The sequence below is a fragment of the Petaurus breviceps genome, unplaced genomic scaffold, assembly GCF_028583685.1.
Source record: "Petaurus breviceps papuanus isolate PSGF00001 unplaced genomic scaffold, PetGlider_PUasm1.0 90897, whole genome shotgun sequence".
Classification (NCBI taxonomy): domain Eukaryota; kingdom Metazoa; phylum Chordata; class Mammalia; order Diprotodontia; family Petauridae; genus Petaurus; species Petaurus breviceps.
The window spans coordinates 13,197,028-13,221,328 of NW_027187374.1; the positions used below are offsets into that span (position 1 = coordinate 13,197,028).

General features: G+C 38.5%; 1 pseudogene; it reads left to right on the plus strand.

The window, feature by feature from the left end:
* The first annotated feature begins 3,803 nt into the window (after positions 1–3,803).
* On the plus strand, positions 3,804–4,767 carry LOC138151308 (protein YIF1A pseudogene; annotated as a pseudogene).
* Positions 4,768–24,301: the final 19,534 nt, after the last annotated feature.

The following is a 24,301-nucleotide window of genomic DNA, read 5'->3' on the forward strand; positions in this document are numbered from 1 at the left end:
TTGAAGCAATAGGAAACTGCTATAGTTGAAACAATAAAAGAGTCAAATGGTCAGATCTGTATGTAAGGAAAATTACTTGGGCAGTAGTGAGTAGATGTGAGATACTTGAGGCAGGAAGACCAATTAGAGGGCTGTTGCAAAAAACTGAGTGAGAGATAAGGGCTGAACTAAGGTAGTAGCTATATGAGTAGAAAGAAGGAATCAGATGCAAGAGATGTTGGGAAGGTAGAAATGCTAAGATTTGGCAACAAACTAGATGTATAGAGTGAGAGAAAGTGAAGAGTTGATGATAATTCTGAGACGTTAAACCTGAGATGTTAGAAGGGTGGTGGCACCTTTGACAGAAATAGGGGAATTAGAAAGAGGAAAGGTTACAATATTCCATAGCAAAACTACATCTTTATAAACATGTGGTTAAAGCTATTGTGAATACAAGATACAATTGTGCTTATTGTTTGTTGGTTATATAAAAGCTTTTGATCTGGTAGATCAACATACCATTTTTATAAGTCACCTCCAACTAGGTGTTTCCCATCCTTATGACAAATTACATTAAATTACTTAAAATATAGTTAAAAGATAAATTTATTCAACAATATCCAGATTATTATTTTTTTTTAAAAGCAATTAGGGTTAAGCAATTTGCTCAAAATATTATATTAGGCCAGTTATTCTGTGTGGGTGCTAAGTATCCAAGGCCAGAACCGATCCTGGGTCTCCCAAATCCAGGGCTGGTGCTCTTACTCACTGCACCACCTGGCCGCCCCCAATATCCAGATTATTAATATAACAGTGTTCAAAGAGCTGCCCTGCCTACTTATGAACAGCCACATGTGGTAGCTCTTTGTCTTCCATACTCAGAATGTGCCTTATGCCTCTTATAGGTCCTTTTTTCCTTCAAAACTCAGCTCAAGCAACACTTTCTAACTGAAGCCTTTCCTAAGCACCCAACTTCTAGTGACCCCCTTCCCAAAATCGCATTGTATTTTATTTTGTGTGTGTGTGTATGTGTATTTGTATATATGTATATTTTATTTTATTTTGTATATATTCTGCATCTTATTTATGTTCATATTGTCTCTAATATAATATAAGCTACTTGAGAACAGAAACTTTTATTTTTTTCTTTGTATTCCCAGTGCCTGGCACATAAAAGGTGCTTAATAAATGCATATTGATTATTTTAATTGTTTAATAATAGCTCACATTTGTAAAATGCTTTTAAGTTTTGCAAAGGAGTTTCTTCATGACTCTCCTATGAAGTAGATAGAATCAATTGAAAGAAATAATAATGTTTAACATGGAGACTAAAAGATTTAGGGAGGACCTAATACATGTTCTAAATTATTAGAAGGACTGGTGCATAGAAGAGAGATTAAACATTCTTACTTGCTCCACAAGGCAAAACTAACAACCAATGGAAATTACAAAGAAGCAGATTTAGGCTTAATGTAAGGAAAAACTTTGTAATGATTAGATGTATCTGAAAGGGGAATGGACTCAGGTGGGATGGGTTCCCAAGCTCTAAAGGTCTTTAAGTGAAGGCTGGATGTTGAGTTGTTGGTTATGTTCTAGAGAAGGTCCTTGTTCAGCTATGAGCTGGACTTGAGGTTCTCTAAGCTCCTTTCAAATCTATGCTTCCATGATTCCATGAATAGCTGTTTCAAAGGTGGTCTTGATGCAATGTAGTTCCTTGTAAGAATATTCAACATTTGTAATCACTGTCTTTACATGGGACCCTTTGATTATTTGGCTCAACTGCTACCTTCCTTAAACCTATGGGAAAAGAGTAGTCACTCTGCTAATTATCCAAGAAGGGTTTAATTGGCTCAGTGCAATATCTCAATTATCCACCAGGTGAAGTTCTACTTGAACCACGAGCCCAAACCTTGTCAGTTACTCTGATACAAGCTTTAGTTAACAGTTCTTTCTGATGAGTCTGGAGTATCTTTACAAACCAGAAGAGGGAATTCAGCTTCTAAATGCTTGGGTGGCTCTCCCTGCTACAGCCCCACACTCCCAATCAAGCCTGCAACTTTGATTAAACTCTCCCTCACTGGCTTAATCACAATTAAATCTAGGGAATATAATGAAATATTTCTCAAAAGATTAAAAAATAAAATTTTCTTTCTATTCCTAACTCAGATCCCCCACCCTGTACTGGATGCCACTCTTTCAAGTAATTTCCTAGATTCAGATGCTTCATATACTGTGATCACATAATTTTATTGCACATAGAATAAAGTGAATTGGAAACTAGGCCAAAGATTCCTGTACAGAGAAACTGACTTCTTGTCTCTTCTCCCTTTTCTCCATAGTTCTTTGGTCAAGAACAGGACAGAGTCCTGACCCCAAACATACTCATAGCTGGTGGAAAAGAGTGGATAGAATGGGTGTTCAGTCCCATCTCAGACTCATGGACCAAGCAAAGCAAGGAAGATGAAGAAGGTTTTCCACTCTCTGGTGCATTATCATGGACTAAAAGATGAAAGCATTTTCCCCAAGTTCATCAGTCAAATGAGATTCATAATAGTTGTGAGAAAACCAAATGTTTATTTTGAATTTTATATTTGATTCACTATGTAGCTGATTCTATTCTGAAACTGTTAGTCTGTATTTTATATAGCAACCTACACCCTTTTCTCTGTCTCTGACTGAAGAAGCTCATGGGCACAAAAGTTCAGTCTTCCTCCCTGGAGTTAGATGCGAGAGTTTTGTTTTCTTATTAACCACTTCTAATCAAAGAAAAACTCTGAACTAAGTTTAGAGGTTCAATGCTCTCATAAAAAATTTTAATTATAAGAAATACTACCTGCAAATCACTTCATGCCAAGGAAACTTGTTATTCCTCATATCTTCAGTTCTGAAAAAAATCTATGAGATCTGTGTGATATTTCTGAAGGTCTATAAGTTAACGTGGTACATTCCCACAAGATATACTGGTTATCCTTGTCCATCTTTGCCAATTAAAATGGAGTCTTATCAAGAGGATTCTGGGAAGATGGCAGAGAAAGTCAGAAAATTCTAAGCTCTCAAGATTCCCCCCCCCCAGAAGAGATAAAATAGTACCTTAGGGTGAAGAAAGCACAGGTAAAAATAAATAAGAATAGGGGCACAACAGCTTGTATCCTGGGACAATTCTAGAAGATCAGAAGAAAAATCCCAGGAGGAGGTTTGTCTCTGTGAAAAAGTAAATACCTCCAGGCTAGGGTCCGAATTAACAACAAGCAGCAAATCCTGTGGATAGGTGGATTGGGAAACCACCTTGGCCCCAGCCACAGGAACTTTACCCCCTCACCCCCATAGTGAGGGGAGTTGGGCATCTGAGAAGGGGAAGATTGAGGGAAACTTTGCTGACCAGGAACTCCAAACCCAGCTGTGCTGTGGAGAACAACAGGGGCAAGAAGTAACCAGCACACACTTGGTGAGTGCAGTAGCAGTAAAACAGAAAACCCCTGGCTATAGGCACTTACAGGAGGCTGGATGTTTGACTTTGGTTCCAGGCTAGAGGGTAGAACTGAAGATCTGAGGCTAAAGGCATCATCCTCCATACCCCAAGGCTAGAGGTGATTACAAAAATTAAGTGATTACTACCAAAAAAAATGCACAGGCAAAGGAGAAAGAATCCAACCAATGAAAGTTATCATGGGAATAAATCTGAACCAGGTTATGACGTCGTGGCCATGGCAGTGGCAGCTGGCCGGAGGGGAGACGTGTCCGGCAGCCGGGTAGTGGCAGTTGACGCCCTGAGCCTGCAGCTGCGACCCCATTAGCATTGCTGCCCAGGGCTCGCAGCTGAGGCATCTCACTCATGGTGTATCACTCAGGGTATGGGGCCCAAGGGTCCAAGCACCAGCTCAGGGCAGCCCCAGAGCCACCTCCGCTCTTTGATGACACAAGTAGTGGCTACCTAGCTCAGTCTGGTGTTTACTTACCACAGAGCTCTGACGTGACCTTCAATGTCAACCACCTGCTTGGGGATCCCATGGCCAACATCGCCATGGCCTAGGGCAGCTCCATCACCTCCCAGGGCAAGGACATGGTACACAAAAAACTTTACAGGTTTGTGTCCATGAACAAGCTCAAACACTTCTTTGCAGTGGAAACCTCCTATGTGGCCAGGAAACTGGCCTGCTCATCTTCCCTTACAGATACCAGAACTGGGAGGCTCAGTATAGCTGGGATGTGCCCCTGCCCCCTTGATAGGACCTCAATGCCCTGACCTCTACATCCCCACAATTACCTTCATCACATACATCCTCTTGGTCGGGATGGCGCTAGGGATTTTGAAAAGGTTTTCCCCTGAGGTACTCGGCCTGTGTGCAAGCACAGCCCTGGTGTGGGTTGTCATTAAGGTGCTGGCCCTGCTCCTTGGCCTCTACCTGGCCACAGTCTGCAGTGACCTGTGCACCTTCCAAATGCTTGCCTATAGTGGCTATAAATATATGGGCATGATCTTGAGCGTACTTACCGGATTGCTCTTCAGCAGTGACAGCTACTATGTGGCTGGGGCCTGGACCTCAGCTGCCCTCATGTATTTCATTGTGCACTCACTATGGATGGGCTCCGTGAGCCCTAAAGGTGTGGGGGGGTCCTGCTCCCCAGCTTCGCCACCAGCTCCACCTAACCCTGGCCAAGGCTGCCTTCCAGCCAATGATTATCTACTGGTTGACTTTCACCTGGTCCACTGACCCAAATGGGGTCTCCCTCTTCCCCAAGGAAGGCTACAATGAAGCCAGCCACACTGATTTTTATCCTGTATATTGAAGATTTAAATTGCTCCAGCCCTCCCCACACCCCCAAAAAAGAAAAGAACCAGGTTCATCTTCAGAGGAGGATATTGAAGCAAAGAAACTATTTTCTACCCCAAAGAGTAATGTTAAATGGTCACCTGCCCAAAAAGGATTCATAGAACTTTAAAAAGACTTTAAAAATCAAATGAGAAAGATGAAGGAAAAACTAAAGAAAAAAATAAGAATAATCCAAGAAAAACAAGAAGATTATGAAAAGAAAGTCAACCAATTAGAAAAGTAGATCTAGAATCTTAAGGAAGAAAATGACACTTTGAAAATTAGAATTAGTCAAGGAGAAGTCAGTGAAGTTATAAGAAATCAAGAACTAATTAAACAAAATATGAAGAATGAGAAAATAGAAGAGAAACTGAAATATTTTATTTAAAAAAAAATAACCAACTGACCTGGAGAACAGATCAAGATGAGAAAACATAAGAATAATCAGACTACCTGAAAGTTATGGTGAAAAAAAGAATCTTGTTATGATAATACAAGTAATAATTAAAGAAAATTGTACTGAAGTATTAGAACAAGGGGGAAAAGTAGAAATAGAAAAAATCCATCAAACACCACTTGAAAGAGATGCTATGAGCCAAACTCATAGGAATATTATAGTCAAATTTCAAAATCCTCAACTAAATGACAAAATACTAAAAGCAATAAGAAAAACTCAATTTAAATATGATAGTGCCACAGTAACAATCACACAAGACCTAGCAGTAGATACACGAAAGAACCACAGGTATTGGAACATTTGTATCAAAGAGCAAAAGAACTAAGGTTCTGGCCAAAAATATTGTATCCAGCAAAGTTAAGCATAATTCTAAATAGAAAAAAATAGACATTTGGTCAATTGTCAGACTTTCAAGACTTTGTTAAAAAAAAAAAAAACCAAACCTGAACTTAATAGATTTGACATACAAGAGCCAAGAGAAACATAAGGTATGTACCAAAATTTGATGACAAGGAATTCAATAAGGACAGACAGTTTGCTTTTTATATATGTAAAATGTATATATGTCTAAGAGTGTCATTAGTAATTGTGCATTTCATAAGAAATATTGGGATAGTCTTGAGTATGATATGACTTTAAAAAGTAAAACCATTTAGAAACGACTAAAAAAAGAAATTATTTTATACAAATGAGGTGCAAGAGGAAGAATTGATACAGAGTAATTAGACAGGGGAGGAGGGATGTTAGTTCTGGAAACCTGCTTTCATTGGGAATGGGTTTAAGAGGGTACATACATATATATCTAGAAGAATATAAAAGTCTTCTAAATTCAGAAGAAATAAAATGGTAAGGGGGGAGAAGGGAGAGGGATCTTTAGAGGGGAGGGTGAGGGAATAGTTTAAAGGAGGTATAGAAGGGTCCTTAGATCAAAGGGAATGGGAGGATAAGGGAGGGATCTCTAGAGGGGAGTATGAGGGAATAGGTTATAGGTTGATGGATAAGGTGTGGGAAGGGGGAAAAAAGGACAGAGTAAAAAGTATACAGCAGAGAACAAAACAAACCTACAATGAGGCAAAGAAAAGATGGACAATTTTCAGCATAACACAGAGCATTTAATATATAGGCTTTCTTGAAATAAGTTATTGCTATATTTTCTGAATCCGCTCCTATGTTCTACTGCTCACATGACATTTTTTCTTTTCTTATCTTATATTTAAGTTTAATATTTAAATTTATAATGTTTCTTCTTTTCTTCTTATGTATTTAAATTTTAGTATTTGTCTAAAAGTAAAAAATAGATTATTTTAAAAAAAGAGTCTTATCTCATTCTTAGAAGCCAAAGAACCTTCTATCCCTGGTACACTATCAATAGCTTCAGGATGCAGATGGGTCTCATAAATCAATCCAGCATTCCTCTAAGACAGAGAAGGCCTAGCCTCACATGAATGTTGGTCCACTTTTCTTAATGTGATCAATCATATTGTCCTCATCACCCTGATGCTCTATTTCTATGAAGACTAGTTTGTAGTTGTATTCATATAGTTTTTATGTGTATCATAGTAGGTAGGCTCTCAAATATTATATATTTTATGTAGTTCTTTTAAGTGAAATTTCTCTATCTTTTCTTGTTGGATTTTATTATTACACAGAAAAATGATGATTTGCGTGGATTCATTTTATATACTTCAATTTTGCTGAATTTATTGTTTCAATTAATTTTTTAGTTGACTCTCTAGGTTCTTTAGATTCACCACCATATTATCTGCAAATTTTATAATTTTGCTTCTTTTTCACTTATGCTTATTCTCTTAATTTCTTTTTATTGTTTTATTGCTATAGAAAACACTTATGGCACTATATCAAATACAAATGGCTGCAATAGACATTCTTGTTTTCACCCTTATTTTTTTAAAAGGATTATAATTATCTCTGTTACATAAAAAGGTAACTTTGGCTTTATATATTGTGAGGGGATTGTGCAAGATGGTACTGACAATGAACATAATAAGAACTCAAAGGATCAGGAGTCAGGCATTTCATTACTAAGAAGCATAGAAGCAGGTGGTTCCTTCATCCTACAGTCCCACAGGCACATGAAGAAATGGTGACTCAAGTGCATTGTGGGATGAGTACCCTTATTAAGAACCCATATCTTCTGGTCTCTTGCCTTTATATGTGATTGTTGCTGGTAGGCAGATTCACAGTGACTAAGTGTTGGGGGGGGGGCGGGGTTAGTCAATTAGTCCCCAGTCTAGACTATGACCCTCCCCCCATCCCCCCAGCCTCAAGGGTACTATGATTTGGAAAGCTTGCTTTTTTTTGGGGGGGGAGGGTAGGTAGGACAGTTGGGATTAAGTGCCTTGCCCAAGGTCACAAGCTAGTTTTGTGTGTGTGTGTGTGTGTGTGTGTGTGTGTGTGTGTGTGTTAAGTGTCTGAGGTCAGATTTGAACTCAGGTCCTCTTGACTCCAGGGCCAGTATCTATTCACTGTACCACCTAGCCAACCCTAGAAAGCTTGCTAACCTTGCATGTATGAATTAGATGAGGATTGTTAAATTAATAATTGACTAACCTTGCAACCTAGCCCTAACTGAATTAAAGTCCTAATTCTAAATGTGGCTAATCAAACCAGTTATTGGGTATATAGGGTTTTCTCAATAGACAGTTAGGTCAATCAGTGGTCAAACATGTAGTTCCTGCTGTCAGCTAGGGCCTAGTAAATAGGTTAATCCTCACATACATAAACTATTTATCATTTGAAGGAAAGGCCTATAGAAACTATGTTTCTAGTGTTTTCAATAGAAATGAACGCTGTATTTTGGTAAAAGCTATATATGCAACTATTAGTAAAAATACATAATTTTGTTGATTTTATTATTAATATACTTAACTAGGTTTATAGTTTTACTGATGTTAAACCAACCCTGCATTCCTGATATACCTTCACCATGGTCATGATGTATAATCTGTAATATATTGTTTTAGTCTTTTAACTAAGTTTATTTTGCAAACATTTTGTTTGTACTAGAGACTTCTGGTTCATATGACCAACAATACATAGGACTAGACATTTTTTTCTGATCCCTATGACCCCTCAAATCTCTACAAAATGGAGATTTTATAGACAAATCAACCTCAATTGTTTCAATACTCTTAAGTCTAGGACAGAAGAATTTCAAAAGAAGATTTGTTTAAAAAAATAACCTAATGTCAACCTTCAGCTCACTCAACACCCCTTCCCCCACTGACTGCCAAAATGCTAACAGCTGTGAAGATACATTATCTGATCCAAGGACTCAACACATGAGATTGCACCAAAACCTGAGAATACATAGGCTTACAGCAAAATTCAGCTGCACTAACTGTTCCCCAGCCCCCTCCCTTTCTTTTCAATGCCATGGAGATCCTGATTGTTGGTTGTACAAGTTTGCTCAGCTCTAACAGACAGCACAACAACAGTGGTCCAGAGGTAGAAGGCTGCTAGGGTGAGCACAGCCAGCCAGTGCTGAGGCCAGCAGAGCCTATGCTACAAAAGTTCTCTGAAGGAAAGCAGAACAGAGGAAAAGGGGCGTGATGCATGCCTGGGCTTAAAATAGATTCACCACCATCCTTCCCCTCCTCTCCCACATACCATACTCCTAGAGTCCCTGGGACTCAAACTATAGAAATCAGCCTCATAGCACCAATGTGGCAATGCTTTGAACTGTTGGTGCTGAGCTAGACCATTTAGGAACAGAAGAAGTAGGACAGGATACTGAAATAGGATACTAGTTAGGGTGGGTGGGGGTAAGATTAGGGAAGGGAGACTATTCCTCATTCCACTAAGCCTGAGGAAGAATGTTCAACACCTAGCTGGGACCAGTTCTGTGAACCCCAAAGTCACCTATGGCAAAGACCTAGATTATTGAACTATTGCCTAGAATAGGAGGAAGCTGAGAACCTTTGAGATTTAGACCTAAAGGAGCAAAGGGAGTCAGAAAGAAAATAATAGGGAAAAATAAGGAATTAGGGGAAACTGATATTACCAAAGATCTCAGGAAGAAGGAAACTCAAAGACCTTGAGCATGAGCTGATAAATCAATAGGGAAAATATTTACATAAAGAAATACTATGTCCAAATCTAGCAAATGATTTGGGCACCTATGAATGAATACTCCAAAAAAAAGAAAATGATACAATGCTCGATGAGACAGAAGACCCTATGGAATGTAGGGAGACTGTGGAGCCATAACACACTATTCCTGAATGGTTCAAAAAAGAAAGAATATTATAAAAGGAGAATTTATGACCTATACAGCCAAAATAATGGGCACAACAGAAAAACTTGAATGTGAAAATTTCAACAAAGAAACATAAAAGAGAACAATAGATTGGGAATGGAAATATATAGAAGTGAAGTGAATGCACAAGGAAGAGAAGCAAAACATGATAACATGATGTAAAGCCAAGCATGAGCAGCTTTCCAGAGGACTACTGCAGTGAGCTTTTGAAGGTTCTAATTACACATTATAGCAAACTCTCTATATATTCAATAACAAATCACCCACAGAAAATCAAGGCACAGCATTCACAATGTTACAACTTATCACAGGAAATAAAAATACAGTATTTACCATGTCATAACTCAACAACTTATCACTAAAATGACCACATAATTTTTACCAAAGTGGTCACATAGTTTCATTTAGTCAATCACTTAGTAACTCATTCATTCAATCATAAAGTAAAAAGGTCAAAGCCCTCCACGCATGGGGCACACAAAGTTACAAATCAGTCACTATTCAGTCATCAGTCACTATTCAATCATCAGTCACTACTCAGTACCCTCTTAAGGGGTAGTGAAAAATATGCCATCCACCCCTATGTCACAAGTATATCACAATTTTTCAATAAAATCACAATTTTGCAATGTTGCAACTCAGCAGCTCTGGCTGGCCCCTGGAAGTCTTCAACAGCTCCTTTCTCAAAATCGAAATCGCTTCCTTCCATTCTCAAAATCAAGAATTTCTCTCGGTGGCAGAAGCTCCAGCCTCCAGATGCTTGCCCCAATAAAATTCTGACTTTACCAACTGGGGTTTTTCCTTATATACAGTATTGTTCCTCCCTGTTCAGCCCCTTCCTTTTACTCAGCAACAGGGGATCATACTTTCTGTTTTTTTAACAGAGGCTTAATTTGAAGCTAGGTGCTAAGTACCTTTCAGATTAAGAATACAAAAGGATCTTCAAATTTCATTACTATTACATGTGAAAAGAGCAACATGTTGTCCATATAAGCAAAACATATTGATCTCAAAGACAGAAAAAATTAAGACAACATAAGGGTCATAACTCTGGCAGAAGAAAATGACAAAACAGAAAATATAAACACCACAATTCAAAAAAAAATAATACAAGAAGAGAAACAGGACTTCTGTGGGGCTCTGGCTCCCACCTCCTCCAATTCATGTAAAAGGTGACTCTGAACAAACTTTGGAGCTACAGAACCCACAAAATGACACAGAGAAGCTAACCTCCCACTGAGGACAGCTTGGCAGGCCTCCAGGAAGCTTCCAGTGCAGTGCTCTGGGAGCCAAGCCCAGCCATGCTTGAGCCAGAGGTCTTAGCCCCAGGGTGGCCTGACCAGCTGCCAGCTGGAGGGACTTCAGATCACCAGCAGCGGTGGCGGTTTTCAGAATTATCAACACATAAAGGCCAAAGACAAAGTGGGAGGTCAGTGCAGTGTGGACTTTGGGATCCAGTACTTTGGGAGTCCGGTCGGTCTTTATCCCCTGGAGGGAGAAGGTGCTGAGGCTGTGCAGCCACCATGTGGCAGCTTCAGCTCCTGGCCTGCAGATTGTAGGGGGACCAAGCAACCAGTCTGAAGGGTAATCACTCTTGCTTTAACCTGCTTGGATCTGGATTGGGGTCTAGGGTACAGGTCCTGGGGTGTGTAACAGCTCGCCAAAGTGTATGGAGGCTTTAGAGAGAGCACCCAACTAATACCATTGGCCGATGAGAAAACTCTAGTGATTTGGAACAAAGCTCACCTGTCTGGTAGCAGAGTTCTACTGTGGCAAAAAGCCCAAAAGTCAAATAATTAAGTGGCAACATGAGCAAATGAGGGAAGCAAAGCAAACAGAGCAACCCAACTTTACACTCCTATCTGGGGGACAAAAAGGATCAAAGCATGGAAGAGGAAGAAGACAATGAAGTCAGAACTCCTGCACCAAATGCTTCCAAGAAAAATATGAGCTGGTTACAGGCCACAGAGGACCTTAAAAAGGATTTCAATAATCAAATAAGAGAAGTGGAGGAAAAACTGGGAGGAGAAATGAGAACGATGTGAGAAAATTACAAACTGAGAGTCAACAGCCTGACTGAGGAAAATCACACCTTAAAAAACAGACTAACTCAATTGGCAAAAGAGGCTGAGGAGAGGAATGCCTTAAAAAGCTGAATTTGCCAGATGGAAAAAGAAGCTCAAAAGCTCAATGAGGAGAATCATTCCCTCAGATTTAGAAAGGAGCAAAGGGAAGCTAGTGACTTTAAGAGAAATCAAGATGATGTTAAACAGATCCGAACAAAAAAAAAAAAAGAATAGAAGGAAATGTGAAATATCTCAGGGGAAAAACCACTGACCTGGAAAACATATCCAGGAGAGATAATTTAAAAATTATTGGACTACCTGAAAGTCATGATCAGGGAAAGAATCTAGAAATCATCCTCCAAGAAATTCTCAAGGAAAATTGCCCTGAGATTTTAGAACCAGAAGGCAAAATAGAGGTTGAAAGAATCCACCAATCACCTCCTGAAAAAAGATCCCAAAAAGAAAACTCCTAGGAATATTATAGCCAGGTTCCAGAATTTCCAGATCAAGGAGAGAATATTACTAGCAGCCAGGAAGAAACAATTTGAATATCGTGGAAACAAAATCAGGATAACCCAGGATCTGGCAGCTTCTGCACCGAGGAATTGAAAGGCCTGGAATAGGATATTCTGGAGCACAGAGGAGCTGGGATTAAAACAAAGAATCACCTACACAGCAAAACTGAGTATCATGTTTTAGGGGAAAATATGCTAATTCAGTGGAATAGAGGACTTTCAAGCATTCTTTATGAAAAAACCAGAGTTGAATAGAAAATTTGACATCTAGATAACAAGAAACAAGAGAAGCATGAGAAGGTAAACAGGGAAAAGAAATCATAAGGAACTTATCAAAGTTGAACTATTTACATCCCTACATGTAAAATCAATAATTGTAATTTATGAAACTTTTCTCAGTATGAGAATAGTTGAAGGAAATAGAAATGTATAGAAATATATAGACATATATATGTCTATAGAGGAGGGTATATGTGTGTATGAATACATATGTAAATGTGTGTATATATTTGTACAGGTATACATAGATAGAGGGCACAGGACCAATTAAAAGAAAGGGATGATACTTAAAAGATGAAATTAAGAGTTGAGAGAGGAATATAATGAGAGGAGATGGGGAGAGACAGAATTGGGCAAACTATCTCATATAGAAGAGGCAAGAGAAAATGATTACAATAGAGGGGAAGAACAGGAAGGCAAAAGGGAATGGGTCAACCTTATTCTCGTTGAATTTGGCTTAGGGAGGGAATGAGATACACACTAAATAGGGTATCTCACCCAACAGGAAAGTAGCGGGGTAGGGGATGAGAAGGGTGATGATGTAATGGAGGGCAGGCTGGGGGGGAGGGAAGTTGGAAGCACCCACTTTTGAAAAGGGATAGGATCAAACTAAAGAATAGAACAAGTGGGAGGTGGGATAGGAGGGAGGGAAATACAGTCAGGCTTTTACAATATATCCACAATGGAAATGTTTTGCATAGCTACACACACATGTACAATCTATATTGAATTGCTTATCTTCCCAGTAAGGGTGGATGACAAGGGAGGAAGGGAATGAATCTGGAATTCAAAGCTTTAAAATCGAATGTTTATATATATATATATATATATATATATATATATACACACACTATTATTAATATTATTTTACATGTAACTGGGAAATAAGATATACAGGCACTGGGGCATAGAGAGCCACTGTGCCCTACTGGAAAGTCGGAGGTGGTATGGGAGAAGATATGGGAGAGTAGATTGGAGGGGGGGATTTCTAGTGGGATCGCTATTTTGGGGTGGTGGGTAGGGGGAAAAATGGGGAGAAAATTTGTAACTAAAAATCTTGCAGAAAGAATGATGTAAACTAGAAGTTAACAAAGCATTTGATAAAAATAATAATACAAGAAAATGGCTCAGAATGAACATAGAAAGTGAAATACCAATTGAAAGAATTCATAGATCTCTAGAAAAAAAAAAAAGGCTAGAAATTCCAAAATCTAGTGCTTAAATTTAACAACTAAATTAAGAAACAAGTTCTTCAAGCAATCAAGAAAAAAAAGTCAAATACAAAGAAAAGGAAATTCAAATCACATGAGAATTCTCTGCACCGAACAGAAAATGTAAGAGGGAATGGTACCATATGTCCTGAATAGCAATAAAACTCAGGATACAGTCCAGGGTGATAAACCCTTCAAATCTGAGCTTAACTATAAATGAAAAAAAAGACATTCAAAAATAAAGGGGCATTTTTCTTACAAATTATTCTTGAAAACCCCCAGACAAAAAAAACAGAGGAGGGGTAAATAAATGCAGCAAACAAGGATAGCAAGAGCAAAAGAGTGACAGCAGAGAGACAAGTAAGAGACTTCTTTCTAAATATACTCAAAGAGATGGGAGTAAAGGAAGAAGTCAGGTGGAGGTAAAAGTGAAAAGTCAGACCTGAGGCATTCTAGACAGAACCTGGTGATACCCTGCCCACAAGTGAGTCAATGTTTTTTGTGAGACTACCTTAAAAAATGGGAGGGTACTCAAAAAGGGTGGAGGGGACCATAAAGGAAAGTATGTGGTTTGCCTTGAGTCAAATTGAAGACTATCAATGAAGGGATGGTGACTCCTGTGGTCTCAGAAAGGAAAAAAAAAACCTATGTGGGGTAATAAGTGAGGAGGGGGAGAGGATCAAAAAAAGAGTGGGAAAAGGAGTTCTTGCTTTGATGAATGCAAATATGGATGAAGGGAGTTGGAACTAAAAGGAATTAATAAAAGGGAAAGGAGTAAGAAACAAGGTGAAAGGATCAGAGATGAGGAAAAGAGAAATGGGAATATGGTCATCTTAAAAAAGATTAACCTAGGGGCGGCTAGGTGGCACAGTGAATACACACACACACACACACACACACACACACACACACACACACTAGCCATGTGACCTTGGGCAAGTCACCCTCAACTGCCCTCCAAAAAGTTTAAAAAAAAAAGATTAAGCTAAAGTAACTGAAGGAACATTGTACTATGTTTACAGAAGGAAAGGGAAAAAATTATTACTTTAAAAAAGCCTCACTGTTAGAAACAAAGGAGGAAAATATAAACCTGACTTCCATAACTTTAAATGTAAATGGATTAAACAATCCAATAAAATGAAAAAACAGCAGATGAAAACAAAGTGGTACAATCTATTGGTTAAAAGAAATACATTTAAAAAACAAAGACATACACAAATTAAAACTGAGGGGATGGAAAAAATTTACTCTGCATCAAATGATTCCAAAAAAGTAGGAGTTACAATCATTCTATCTGATAAAGAAAAAAGAAAAAAAATTTATTAAAGAAACAAACTACATTACAGTGAAAGAAAGCATAGACCACAAACCAACATATTTTTCTTTCTTTCTTTTTTGCTTTTTTTGGAGGGAGGAAGGCAGGGTGCTTGGGGTTGTGACTTGCCCAAGGTCACATGGCTAGTAAGTGTTAAGTGTCTGAGTCTGGATTTAATCTCAGGTCCTCCTCACTCCTGGGTCGGTGCTCCATTCACTCCACCATGTATTCTTATACCAAACTCTGTGTGTGTGTGTGTGTGTGTGTGTGTGTGTGTGTGTGTTCTACCCTCTTTTATCCAGTCTAAATGAAACTGGAGTTCAAGTGACTCCCATTCTTCCCAATCCTTCCATGTTTGTATAAATTTCTATTTGTGCACCCTAATTATGTGTGATAATAAAGTTCTTCATTCTTTTTCCCATTTTCCCATAATGAAATAATCCCTTTCCTTTTCTTTTTTTTCTTACAATATTATCAAACATAACAAAACTATTTATAGGTTTTCTGTTTCATTTGAGGATCTCCATGGATTCTTATGACATTAGAAGTTTTAAATAAATCTTTATCAATTCACCTTCCATTAGAAAGTAATCTGTTCATCCTTATAAAGTTCCTTTTGATTGTTCACTTGCATTTACCTTTTAGGTTTTATCTTGATTCTCATTTTTTGTGTTCCAAAGGTCCTTTTTGGCTCTGGTGTTTCCATCAGGAATGTTTGAAAATCCTTAATTTTTTAAAGATTCATTTCCCCCCTTTTAGGATTATACTTAATTTTTGAGCAAGTTATTTTTTATTTTAGACGTCTGTTTTTTATCTTTTTGAATTTTATCCCATGTTTTCTGCTCCTTCACAGTAAGAGATGACAAATCTTGTGCAAAACTCTATGGTTCCTTGATATTTAAACTCTTCCTTTCTGACTTCTTGCAGTATTTTTTCCTTTTGCCTAAAGTTATAGATTTTGTTAATGACATTTCTTGGAATTTTCATTTTGGAGCTTCTTTTAGGAAGTGATTAGTAGATTCTTTCGACTTTTATATTGCCCCCCCCTTTCAATATATCTGTGTGATTTTATTTAATTATCTCTTGAAATGTAATACCCAGGTTATTTTTTTTTGTCATAGATATGAGGCAACCAGGTAGCAAGGTAAATAGAGCTCTGAAATTCAATTCAGGAAGACTTGAGTTCAAATCCTGCCTCAGATACCTGCTACTTGTATGACGCTGAGCAAATTCCCTTAACCTTTGTCTGCTTCAGTTTTCTTCTCCATAAAATGGAAATGATGTTAACCATACAAGGTTGTGAGCATAAAATGAGATGAGATTTTTAAAGTTCTTTGCAATCCTTAAAGCACTATATAAATTCTAGTTATTATTCTTATTGTTATTTTTATTATTGTCATTAGAAGTCCTAAAAGATCTTTTTTTACATTTATTTATTTTTAGTTTTCAACATTCATTTCCACAAGATTTTGAGTTACAATTTTTCTCCCCATCTTTCACCTCCTCCCCACCCCAAAATAGCAAGTCTACTGAATACCGTTTCCCCCAATCTGTTGTTCTCTCTTATATCCTCCCCCAATATCCCCCTAACTTTCTAGTAGGGCAAGATGGATTTCTGTACCCCAGTATCTGTATATTTTATTTCCCAGTTGCATGTAAAAAACATTTGTTTTTAAAACTTTGAGTTCCAGATATTTTTCCTTCTTTCCCTCCTCACCCACCCCCACTGGGAAGATAAGCAATTCAATATAAGTTGCACATGGGTACTCAAATCATTTCTGTAGTAGTTATATTGTGAAAGACTAACTATATTTCCCTCCATCCTATTCTGCCCACCACTTATTCTATTTTCTGCTTTGATCCTGTCCCTTTTCAAAAGTATTTGCTTCTAACTACCCTCTCCCCCAATCTGCCCTCCTTTCTATCATCCCCCCCTCTTATACCCTACCCCCCTATTTTCCTGTAGTGTATGATACCCAATTAAATGTGTATTTTATTCCCTCCTTAAGCCAAATTCAATGAGAATAAGGTTGTCCCATTCCCTTTCACCTTCCTGCTCTTCCTCTCCATTGTAACAGTGTTCTCTTGCCTCTTTTATATGAGATAATTTACCCTAATCTATCTCTCCCTTTCTCCTCCCAATAAATTCCTCTCTCACCTCTTAATTTTATTTTTTAGATAGCATTCCTTCCTATTCAACTCATCCTATGCTGTCTGTCTATATATATATATATATATGAACATACATATACCCACACTCACATATATATTTGTATACCCATACACCCTCCTGTACACACACATATATGTATATATACATATTTATATTCCCTTCAACTATCCTCATACTGAGAAGAGTCTTATGAGTTACAATTACATTTTTCCATGTAGGAATATAAATAGTTCAACTTTAATAAGTTCCTTATGATTTCCTTTCCCTGTTTACTTTTTCATGCTTCTCTTGCTTCTTGTATTTGAAAGTCAAATTTTCTGTTCAGCTTTGATTTTTTTCAAGATTTATTTTATTTCAAGATTTACTTATTCAAGAATGCTTGAAAATCCTTTATTTCATCGAATGACCATATTTCCCCCTGAAGCATTATACTCAGTTTTGCTGGGTAGGTGATTCTTGCTTTTAGTCCTAGCTACTTTGTCCTCCAGAATATCATCTTCCAAGCCCTTTGATCCCTTAATGTAGAAGCTGCTAGGTCTTGTGTTATCCTGATTGTGTTTCCACAATACTCAAATTGTTTCTTCCTGACTGCTTGCAGTATTTTCTCCTTGACCTGGGAACTCTGGAATTTGGCTATAATATTCCTAGGAGTTTTCTTTGGGGGATCTTTTTCAGGGGCTGATCAATAAATTCTTTCAATTTCTATTTTGCCCTCTGTTTCTAGAATATCCAGGCAATTTTGCTTGATAATCTCTTGAAAGATGGTGTCTAGGCTTTTTTTATCGTGGCTTTCAGGTAGTCCAATAATTTTTAAATGATCTCTCCTGGATCTATTTTCCAGGTCAGTGGTTTTTCCAATGAGATATTTCACAATGGCTTCTATTTTTTCATTTTTTTTTTGGATCTGTTTAATAGTATCTTGTTTTCTCATAAATCATTAACTTCCAATTGTTCCAATCTAATTTTGAAGGAGTTATTCTCTTCAGTGAGTTTTTGAAATTCCTTTTCCATCTGGCAAATTCGACTTTTTAAGGCATTTTTCTCCTCATTGGCTTTTTGGGCCTCTTTTGACATTTGAGTTAGTCTATTTTTTAAGGTGCTGTTTTCTTCAGTGTATTTTTGGGTGTCCTTTAGCAGGCTATTACCTTGCTGTTCATGATTTTCTTGCATCATTCTCATTTCTGTTCCCAATTTTTCCTCCACTTCTCTTACTTGATTTTCAAAATCCTTCTTGAGCTCCTCCATGGCCTGTAATCAGTTTATATATTTCTTGGAAGCTTTTGATGCAGGAGTTCTGACTTTGCTGTCTTCCTCCTGCTCCATGCCTTGATCCTTTTTGCCCCCAAAAAAGGATTCTGTGGTCTGTTTGTGCTTCCTCTGGTTGTTCATTTTGCCAGCCAATTATTTGACTTTTGAGCTCTTTGCCATGGTAGAACTCTGCTTCCAAAATGGAGAGAGCTTTGTCCCAAATCACTGGGGTTTTCACAGTTGCTGGAGCTATTAGGAGGGTGCCCTCTCTACAGCTCCCACAAGCTCTGGCTCACTGGCCACACAGCCCAGGGCCACCACCCAAGACATGTGTGCCATATCCAAGCAGGCTAACAACACGAGAGCAAATACCCTGTGAATGGTCGCTTGGTTCCCTGTGATCTGCAGGCCAGGAGCTCCATAGGCAGTCATGCCACACCACTGCCACACCTCCATTGCTTTTCACCCTGCGGGCAGGGGTCTGACCATGCTCTTCCATCACCCCCAATTCCAACAGAGTTCCACATTGATCTTTTATTTTGTCTTTGGTATTTATGGGTTGAGAAGTCTGGAAACTGCCATAGCTGCTGATGATTCATTTTCCTGAAGTATGCTCGGGCCACTGCTGATTGGGGCTGTTCTGGAGCCAGAACTGCCTAGCTTATGTGGGACGGTGCTCAGTTCCCAGATCAGTGCCATAGACCTTTCTTGTCTACCTGCCGGCCTTCCTTCAGCAAGAGATTTCTTTCTCTCTATCACACTGTGGGTTCTGTAGCTCTAAAGTTTGTTTAGAGTCTGGTTTTTTTTTTTTTTTTTTGAGCATAATTGGGGTTAAGTAACTTGCCTAAGGTTACGCGGCTAGTATTTTTGTGTGGGTGTTGTGTCTGAAGGCAGAACTGAACTCGGGTCCTCCTGACTCTGGGCCGGTGCCTTACTCACTGCATCACCTAGCCTCCCTAGAGTCATTTTTTAAAAAAATGTATTGGAAATGATTGGAGTGGGAGCTTATGCCAAGTTTGTGCTTCTACTCTGCCATCTTGGCTCCACTCCCCTCCCCTCCCCAATCTTGCTTGTTCACTTCCTATGCTTTCTTCAAGAATATCCTTAATGTGTGCATAGACCATACTCACAAAGATGAGAAAGTAGGCATTATGGGTTAATAGTTGCTGATCTCTCTCTCCTTCCTTCCTTCCTTCCTTCCTTCCTTCCTTCCTTCCTTCCTTCCTTCCTTCCTTCCTTCCTTCCTTCCTTCCTTCCTTCTTTCCTTCCTCAGTCCTAAAAGATTTAATAGGCTATCCAGCAGTCTCTCCCCTTGGGCCTTATGATTTTATAGGACCCATGTTTCTGGAAGTTTCTGTCCACAAAGACCAAGTCAAGTAGAGCCTTTAGCAGGCATCAAAGAGTGCCAGAATACATAACTCGTTAGGCTTCTCAATCTCCAACTTCCATAGAGCTGCAACTCACTATACCACTTAAAAAAAAGCAGTTGTTCACATCTTACTGGGCCCTGGTTGCTACTGAACAGATGAGCCAGGTTCATACAACTGCACTTTGTCCATAACTGCTTATTAAGTGTTGGGTAATATAGGATAGACTCTCTAACAAATGGGTAGAAGATAGAGGCATCTATTGTTAAATATTCAAAATGTATCAATTCCCACCATTGTTAGTGCCTTTCACAAACAGATGTTTACTATGCCAGCACCTGAGGGGTCCAGTCCTGACCCTGTAAGCCTGCCTTTTCTGTTAGCCCAATGTGTCTCCACCTATAAGGTCCTAGTTCCTGAGTTTGCCTGTTTTGCCAATCACTCCATCATCTACCAAAGAGTTATATGCAACTGGACTTCAGCAGTCATTGATTTGGTAAGAGGGGATACCCTATGGAATAGGGGACATGGCAATTCCTCCCAGGAATCTGAGTTTGACTTAGTAGAGCTCCAGCATACCTGGCATGTAAAAGAGCCTTGAGGGATGGGGAAGAGAAGATCTTCATCTATAGATTACTGGGTGATGATCATTGGTCTCAGGCCTTGAGAGAACAGGACTGGAAAATTGAAGGCCCTTTGTTGTTTAGATCAATGGAAGAATTTTGTTGATGCTTTCCACTACCTATAGTTATTTATGGGTCATGTCAGCACCCATCAGAGACATCCTATTAAAAAAAAACAGATTGGGGAGTGGGCACATTGCCAAGCTGGACCTTTGGGTAGTGATGCCATGTTATTCTGGGCATGGGTTGATATTTTACACACCTAACTAAAAATGAAGTAGATATTCCTAACAAAACTGTTATGCAACAACAACAACAAAACTAATAACTCTCAAAAATTAGCCAAGAAACATTAAAAAGAAAAGAGATCCCAGGCTTTTCTATACCCCTCTTCCTTCAAAAGGACTGAGTCTGAGATAGTAACAATCTGGTTTGTGTAATGGATAATTCCAAATCTTTGCATTTCAAAGAAATTGATTTCCTGATAGAAGGTGGTAACAATGAACTGCATTGTCATGTGTAATGTTAATGAAATAGGAAGATCTTCCCTGCCCATTAATAGGCCTAACACATAGAGCCTGAGTCACATGGAACCAGAGTCCCATGGAGACTGGGTCACATGGAGCTCAGTGTGGGAGGAGCTTGCCCAGAGGAGCACAAACAGACAGTGAGAGAAGCAAGCTGTGAGTGGGTGGAGGGAGGAATATGTCTAGGGGAACTTGTTTGTGGGGAGGCCTGACAGAAAGTTTAAGATGTTGGTGCTCTCTGAATTAGTGATAAGTACCCTGTTAAAAGTTACCTCCTGGTATTCTAATGATGTCCCAAATAAATATTTTGGTTTTGCTTTTGAGGAAGACAGTTTATTATATTTTGAGAACCAACCCAGGAAATACACATGCATATCCATAGAGGCTGCTATGGGTATCACATTGGCATTACACCATGCATCTTCCTACTAAGGTCAGATGTCCAACCTCCCAGAAGCCCATGTCTGTGACAAATCAATATCACCGTAGGAAAGGGAGGATTTTTTTAGTTCAATGGTTTCTTGGATCCAGTCTCAAGGTAGATTTTCCTGATAATAACAGACTTCTTTTGGACATAATTCTGGCTGACTCTCTCCAGTGCTTCCATATTCCTTCTCCAGTGCAAAGTCACTTGGGCCTACTGATCCTTGTACCCTCAGAGGGATCCCTATACCATGAAGAAATATATCATGTTGCCCTCAATTGACAGGATTCCTTTTTTTGAGATAGTTCAGATAACTTCTTCATTCCAGAAAGGGCCTAGAGTACCAAGGAGTGGTATTATTGGGAAGGGCTTTGCTTTCTAACAGCATGGATGAAGTAAAATTGTAGCTATATAACCATAGTGAAAGTGTATTTACTTAGAATAAATGAGATCCTCTAGCTGACTTGGTGGTAATTCTGAATCCTTGGATGAAAGTGAGGGACATTGCTTATCTATACCCTGTGGAAGAAGGGTGTAGCCCCTCCAGAAACCTTTAAGAGTTCAAATATTTAGGGGTGGCCAAGTAGCATAGCAAGTAAGAGCACCGGCTCCAGTGTTGAGAAGACCTGGAGATCGAATCCCAGGCTCAGACACTTAGCACCCACCCAGAAACACCTGGCCGTGTAACCTTGAGCAAGTTACTTAACCCTGATTGCTTAAAAAAAAAAAAAGAGTTCAAATATTTAATATAATCACTCTGACATAAACACCCTGATGTGGCTCCCAAGGAGAGGATGTCTTAGTGAGTGAGCCAGGGAATATGAGTGGGTAGAAGTATGGGGAAAGCTTCAGTCTCTATTTAGATTCCAGGACAGATTATATGCAAAAGGTTTATGACCTTTTACTCACTATAAATGACCCTGACATGTGATGAAAAATTGTGCCAGAGTTGTCATCATTTTTCCCATGGCTTTGGTGTTCTTGGTGTGGCTCTTATTCATTATCATGGCCTTATAACAGGAGAAGTATCTGAGATTCTTCCTGAGGTGTCCTATAGTTATGGTGGCCTTGATGTTCCTGGTGCTTCTCTTGGTTATTGTTACTACCTTATATCAGGAGATCAATTCCTTTGGTATGTAAAGATTTGATATCATCCATTACATGGACCAGATTGTGGATATCTCAGACTCAGTCCTTTTGAAAGAATGGAGGTGTAGAAAAGCCTGAGATTTCTGTTCCTTTTTCTTTTTCATATTTCTTGACCAATTCTTGGAGAGTCATTATAATTTTTTTTTTGTATTTCAGTTTTATTTTTGCTATCTTTTTAGTATAGATTTTTTCCTTGTCTTCTCCCCTAAACCTAGTACTTCTGCTACTATGTTCCTCCCATTTGCAAGGTTAGAATTATCAAGTAAAACATATGTATGAGATATTTATAAGGAAGGTCCTCTAGAACAGGGCTTCTTAAACTTTTCCATTCACAACCTCTTTTCATGCAAGAAATTTTTACATGACGCCAGGTGTATAGGTATATAAGATAGGCATACAAATCAAACATTTACTGATAACAAATCATAAGGAAACTTATTTGAAAGCAATACTTTGATTAGTGTATATATATACACACATATACAATTTTACCATTTATTAAAGATGAAAGCAAATTTGCATACCAATGAGATAGATGTGTGTGGCCTAACTGAAGCATAAGAGTGTGAATAATGAGTCTGTGGGCCAGGCAAAGATTGCGCTTATTGCATTCTAAGCAAATCTCAAATAAGCCTCTGAGGGCTAGGGTTTATATACTATAGCTGAAGCACTTATATCATACTTTCTCATGGGAACTTCACATAGTTACATAATGCACTTAACTTGTAACTTTGCAGGAGTCTACTTCTGTGGGATGCTTCCTTGCTATCTTATCTCATGTGTCACTGCTTTATCTCAATTGCTCAAGCAGCCAGGGTTTCAGGGATGGCCAGGATGTTCCAAGCCTCCTTTGCATAGGGGATGAGTAATGGGGGGGGGGGAACTTGAGAATAAACTTACTGAGATAGTGGGCCCAGCCTGGATTCACACCCATGGGATGCAGAACCCTCAGAGCACACCCATAGCAGACTCATCAGAGACCTCGACAATGCCCCCCTACAGATGAGCTTGTTAATTTTTACATTAAGAATTAAATCTTGGTGGTATCTTTGATATGGCAGGATGCAGAGCATCTTCAATGTTTTTCAGAATTGATCGACATTATGATTTTATAATTGTCAATGCTGAGAAAATAATTTTGCATTTAAAATGTAGTACAAAATGGCAGAAGTATGTTTAGACCCATTTCATAAATTGTTAAAAATTCTGTCCTAATCCCAAGCCAATATTCATTTAACAATTTTTTTAGGAAACTCAAGTTTTGAACCTGTGTCACTTGACAACTCAACAAATTTTTCTTAAACTTTTGATGGCAGATGACTGAATTTTTTTTTTCAATTGAGTATGGTTTATGAACCCAACTTGGTTTTTTAAAATCAAAATTTAGAGGAAAGTATTTCTGAAACTGTCTCCAGGAACTTCAGATGATCAATTATAACTCTTACAATTAAATCTTTGGGAAGGTTCTTTTCTTTTCTTTTGTTGAAGGGCAATTGGGGTTAAGTGACTTGCCCAAGGTAACATGGCTAGTTTTTTGTGCTAAGTGTCTGAGGCCAGATTTGAACTCAGGTCCTTCTGACTCCAGGGCTGGTGCTCTATTCACTGTGCCACCTAGCTGCCCCTGGGAGGGTTACTTTCAATTATAAAATCATTTGTAGCTGCAAATATTTCTAAAGAACCACTTTTTCACCCTATTCTTTCATATGTTAATTTTTAGTGAAACTTTCAATTTTATCTTTTAACATAAATGTTACAATTTTTCTTTGAAGTGACATGTTTAAATCACTGAGTTTTTAAAAAATATTCAACAAATAACAGTTTTGAAAGCCATAAGTCATTATGAAAAAATTAACAAAATTGTATTTCTGCTCAGTCAAA